This window comes from Aedes aegypti, chromosome 1, assembly GCF_002204515.2.
Source record: "Aedes aegypti strain LVP_AGWG chromosome 1, AaegL5.0 Primary Assembly, whole genome shotgun sequence".
Taxonomy (NCBI): Eukaryota; Metazoa; Arthropoda; class Insecta; order Diptera; family Culicidae; genus Aedes; species Aedes aegypti.
In genome coordinates, this window is record NC_035107.1 from 56,407,140 (window position 1) to 56,413,139 (window position 6,000).

General features: G+C 38.6%; 1 protein-coding gene across 1 annotated transcript in view; it reads right to left on the reverse strand.

The window, feature by feature from the left end:
* The window catches only part of LOC5564969 (protein cramped), a 51,054-nt gene extending 45,280 nt beyond the window's left edge, over positions 1-5,774 (reverse strand). Inside the window, exon 1 of the mRNA XM_021855038.1 lies at positions 5,569-5,774. The gene's annotated coding sequence lies outside the window, so the exon portion shown is untranslated. The remainder of the gene's footprint in view (positions 1-5,568) is intronic.
* Between the last annotated feature and the right edge of the window lie 226 nt (positions 5,775-6,000).

Genomic DNA, 6,000 nt, shown 5'->3' on the forward strand with positions numbered 1-6,000 from the left:
AACTCTGCTGTTCAAAAACCCAGTAAAAAATTACCGACTTCGGTAATCAAAACTGAGTGTGTGTCGTTTTGTATGGGACATTGCATGTCATTTTTCAGCAGCCTTCTTGATGGCAAAACGAAGTTTGACGGGACCACTAGTATTTAATCACAGACAAACAGACGTATCACTTAGAACAAATGTCGATCAAAATCATAGTCACGAGGACATGTACGCCCAATGCTAAAATCGGTGTGTTTGGCCGATAGGCCAACAGATGGCGGTAGTGTGCAAACGTCAAACACGAACAAAAACGATGCGAGCGCTGCGGGTGGTGAATCTACCACCTACCATATTTTTGAACCGACTGTTAAAAAGGTGGTCGATGGCCAATGATGAGAGTGTGACGTCTGTTTGTCTGTTGTTATATCTTTTAAATCGAGTTAAATGAAATACGAATTTAATCAGCAATGCGAAATTACGTTTTATTTAACATGGCGTTGTCAACATTCTCCTCTTGTTTGATCAGTCTCTCCTGAGGGGTCTATCAATGTTGTACACGCTAATTCAAAGGATCACAACATCTTCCCCTTTCTGTACACACTCAGTTTTGATTACCGAAGTCGGTAATTTTTTACTGGGTTTTTGAACAGCAGAGTTAACTCGGTAATCTCTTTTAATACCGAACACACCGCAAATGCAAAAGCTCCTGTCAATTTCAAAATGCCGATTAAGTCAGTAATCCTTATTTTCTCGTTTTACTGATTTACTCGGTAACTTAAGTTTTTGTTTACTTTCGATTTGCTGATCTTTTCAGTACTAGTAAAGATTCGAATATTCCCTTATTATTGTTTCATAACCCCTACATATTCATACATATCTATCATTTTCCATCAGTCCTTTTCCTACAACCATCATTTTCGATAATTGCATTTTGGATAAGTTGTTGTCTTCAAAGGAAAGTTGAATATCTTTGACGCATTTTCTGTTCTAAGCCTTTTCAACTTGCACAGTAGGATCGGTCACCAAAAGTAGTTGTTGAACTTGCTGTAGCTCCCCGAAAATCCGCAACAGCAAGTGCATTTCCAACCTCCATCTGCTGTAGAAACCGCATCTCAACACAAAACAGCAGGTCGATCAAATTCCACAATGTCTAAACAATGTTCGTCGGAGGAACCGAAACGCAATTATTGAAAATGAAAAATGGATATTTTCTCCTAATTAAGAGGCAAATCACCATCGTCATGAAGGTCGAATGAAAAATATTTTCGTTTGACAGTTGACTCAATGCTTCTATCATGTTTTCTGGAAATCTCAGTAAAAAATATTTATTACTGAAAATTCAGTACTTACTCTTTACTGACTTTTAATTATAACTGAACTTTTACCGTAAATTTCAAATTTTGCAGTAAATCAGTACTTTCAATTACCGAATTCAGTTCAAACAAGACAACCGTAACTGAACATCAGTAGTTTCAAATAAGTTAACTGAAATATCGGTATTTTTTGTTAGTTTGCGGTGTGAACTCCGTAATAAAAATTACCGAACAGAGAAACCGTGATTAAGTGTGCAGATTAGTTTGCAATTGTTTTTCCAGTAATTCCAGACAATTTTCCAAATCGTTTCCTTCACACAAACACGTCGGAACACTTGAACAATGCAACAGTGAATTAATCCTGTAAGTCTATTAGCCCGTTCTTCAGCCATTTCGTGACATACAAACACCATTCCATTTTTGTTTACATAGAAGATAAAAGTTCATCGAAAACACAAAATTGTGCAAATTCTAGAACAAGCATCACCAAATTAGAACTTTTTTGTAATCTTCTGTAAAGTTTTATGAATAAGCGTATGGCTGTTGGTATAAGACTCCTAATTAACCTTTCAGTCTTTATGTGGGGGTGGGGGTTCATGTCTGCACAAAGATCAAGATCCCCGCAAAGTTTGGGATATCAACGTGCGTGACGTGGGAACGTCCAATATCAACAGTTTATCAAATTATCTGCCATTTCAGCCTCTTCCTCGATGCAATCTTATTTATATGGAGATTCCAATATTTTCTATAGATTTATTTGTTTGACTGGACCTCTTTCCCTTTTCATTTGGAATAGGAAGTACCTAATCAATGGCTGTTTGCTAAAATTTGTGCTATGCTATTGAGTTTGAAAGATAGAAGATAATGCCTAAATATGACGGGGTCGACAGTCTTATCAAAAAATAAATTAAACTCGATCATGTCTTTTGCAGTTGCCCAAACATTTTTGAGTTCATTCCCAAGTGCATCCCTTATAAAGAAGAACTGAACATATATGGGATCGTGGGGCTTTCCTTAGCCGAGTGGCTAGAGTCCGCGGCTACAAAGCAAAGCCATGCTGAAGGTGTCTGGGTTCGATTCCCGGTCGGTCCAGGATCTTTTCGTAATGGAAATTTCCTTGACTTCCCTGGGTATAGAGTATCATCGTACCTGCCACACGATATACGAATGCAAAAATGGCAATTTAGGCAAAGAAAGCTCTCAGTTAATAACTGTGGAAGTGCTCTTAGAACACTAAGCTGAGTAGCCGGCTCTGTCCCAGTGGGGACGTTAATGCCAAAAAGAAGATATATGGGATCGTCCATTAAGGGGTTATGGGGGGTTTGAGATATCTTAGGTGCCATATAAAAAATCATACCATAGAGGGAGGGGGTCGAAAAACCGCCAAAATTGTCTTACGTAATTAATGGACAGTCCCTATGTAAATAGACAATTATTTGACGTCATGTTATATAAACGAAAGGAGAGGTCTCTGCAACTCTCTTAGGTACGTATTCAACAAATCACAAATTCCAGCTGTTGCTAGGACGTGGCCAGAGCAACTCTCGATTGTTGAATGATGGGTCATTCTTGTCCAACAGACAATGCTAAGTTTGAAAACTCCAATTGATTAGTGGATGAGAAGGATGATGAGAATGAGAAAGGTTTTACTTTTTGAATCGTATATGATTTGACACTTATCATGTATCGTAGGTGCTCAACACAATGTCGAAAATTCAACTCTGAGGCTATTGAAAAGCATTTAAATTGCTTCAAAATAAGTATTTAGTTCTAAACATTTCAAAAATAAAAAAAAACGTTTTTTGTTTGTTGATAAAACGGAATACAGTTAAACCTCCATGAGTCGATGTTCCATTACTCGACATCGACTCATGGAACCATATTAAAAATAAAATTTCATGGTTACTATGATGGTCTCCTCAAAGTAGCGATGATGTGCTCGAGGATTTTCTGAAGTCAATTACGGTCCATTCTAGGACCTTTGAATAATCGTTGAAGGTATTTTTGGACGGAAGAATTTTTTTTTTATGACCCTAGAGAATTCCCTGAAAGTGTTCCAGAAGTAATCTCTGGAGTAAACAATAGAAACATTTCTGAAGCTTTTCCTCGTGGAATTTGAGAAGAAATTCCTGAATAACTTATGGCATAGTCACGTCTCCAAAGAGTTCTCTGGAGCCCATTGGTATTTTGTGCTAAGATTCATTGAGATTTGTCTTATGAAAATACTTGATAAATTTTTGGAAGTAATGCAAAAAGAATCCTTTCATCAAGGGATAAAGATAAATTTCTTAAGGAATTTTACGAGAATTTATTGGATAGTTTATGAGAAAAATTAACTGGAAAAAACTTTGTGGATTTTCTTGAAAGAAGTCCTCTAGGAATCAGAAGATCTCTTAGAATAACAGCTCGAGAAATCGATGGAAGATTTAGTGGAATATTCTTTGGCAACTGTTTAGAGTACTCTCTTTTAAAATTACTGGCGCTAAAAGCGTTGGAGTACTCAGGAATTACTTGGAGCAAATTGTGGAAAAATTCTTCTAAGCATCTCTTGAAAACTCGTTGTAGGTATTTCTGAGCGAACTCTTGGGAGAATTGGTACAGTTAACTCTCCCTTACTCGATATCCCGTATCTCGATATCGAGTTAGAGAACCATAGTAAAAGTTGGTTTTCATGGCTAACTCGATGGCCCCTTGAATCGCAGTTGTACTGGTTTTGTGTTCTGTAAATCGATACCTCCCTAACTCGATGGTCCCTTCAATATCGAGTTAGGGAGAGATGACTGTATATGAATTTTTGAAGAGATCCATGGGGAAGTCCTTAAAAGTATTCCAGGAGGAATCTCTGGAGCTAACAATAGGAGAATTTATGAAGCTTTTCCTCAAACCAAACAACTTATGAAAAAAAATCATAGTTTCAAGCTTCAAATGTTTGTGAAAGTGCAAGTGTTCAGTAGTTTTACTATTGGAGCATCTATGTGAAGAACTTTGAATAAATTAACTTGTTATAAATTATTCATTAAATAACAACGTTAATTCTAGTGACAAACTGATGAATTCCAACTTAGCTTCCTGTAGTGTGTAGTGGACACACCCACATAATTGTAGTAATACATCCATGGAGTACATTGACCTCGGAGGCGAATCCATGTCAATTACAGAAGCATATGCCAGAATACCGACAATTATGCAAGGCATAACAAATAAATAGGTAATCAATTGCACATCATCTAAACAAAAGCACTCTCTAAGCGCTGCAACCTGCATAAAAGTGCAGCCAAGTACCTGCCTGCCTATTTAGAATGCTAATTGCCCTTTGGAAGCAAACAAACAAAGACACGACCAATCACTGGAATATTTGTTAATTACACATTGATGTTCGCAGTCGAACCCACCCACTCTTGTCGTAGGAAGAAGCATCCATACTCGGACCTCATAATCGATCTCGGATATCCGTCTAGACGGCTTAAACTGAAATCGGATTTCTTTGGGGAGCAGATCTAGTTTGGGGCGGAAAAATGGCCGTCGTCGTGGCAATCAGTGCACTCCAAGTAACTCAGACGCCTATGGTAGAAAATCTAGGAAGTCAAGGCGATTTTAAATCGCGATAAAGAGAATTCCGAAGATGGATCAAACGAATTCTGATTTATAAGATCGACTTACGTAACGGATCTAAGTAGCCTTTCGAAGTTGGCAATAAATCATCACATCCAAGAAGGCAATGGCCCTGCGATAGCCGAGGCAAATCTAGATCACAGCTTGCTGGGGAATGAAAATTTTCCCGATTGCTAAGACGACATAGCGCGGATTTTTGCTATTTTTTACGAAAATTGATAGAATTTTGCGACTTTTTCGACAGAACAGTCTGGAAAACGATGATCCCATTAAATTTTAGGAATAAAATCTTATATAATCTTACGGATTTTCATTTAAGAATTGAATTATTTTTCAAGCCAAAGAAAGTGTACAGCTATCTCTGTTTGTTGTATAGGAATTTTTCCGTTCCGATTTTAGGGCATATTTTCGCGTTGAATTAACCCAAAATATTCGCAATTTCGCGCCTACACACAATATTTTCTATTTTCTTCAGAAATTTGCGCTTTCCACCACTTAAGGAACGAAAATTTTCCCGAAGAAAATCTCCAATTTACGACCTAATTTTTTCACTAAAATGGCGGTACCCAAGTTCTTTGCCCCGTCATTTTTGCCCTCGGCCAACCAATTGGAAGCGAGTCGGGAGTTATTTTTAAAAATCACGCAGAAAATCTCCACTCACCTGTCCCCTCGGTTCCGGTTCTGGCACAGATCACTGGCACTCGCGAGACCACTTCCACTTTTCCGGAAAAAACGTTCGAACGGAAATCGGCGGACACTCCTTCGGTCAGCAATTTGGTGTGGTTGCTTCGATGAGATAAATAAAAATCGCGCCTCAACTCCACTGGGGTATCAATATTTTCGTCCGCTCTTGTTTGACACTCTGCGTACACTGCCAGCAACAACAAAAGTGCACGTACGAGTACGGTACGACAGACAGCCAGGAGCGAATGAACTTGTTGTTGGTTCCATCTCTGTTGCTCTAATGAAGCGGAGCGCGTTTCCGTACTCACTTCCTCTAACGGTAAATCACGTATCGCCGCGCGTCCGCCATCATCGGACTGGAACGACTGGAAGGATGAACGCGCGCCACAGTCGATGGACGGGTTGCACA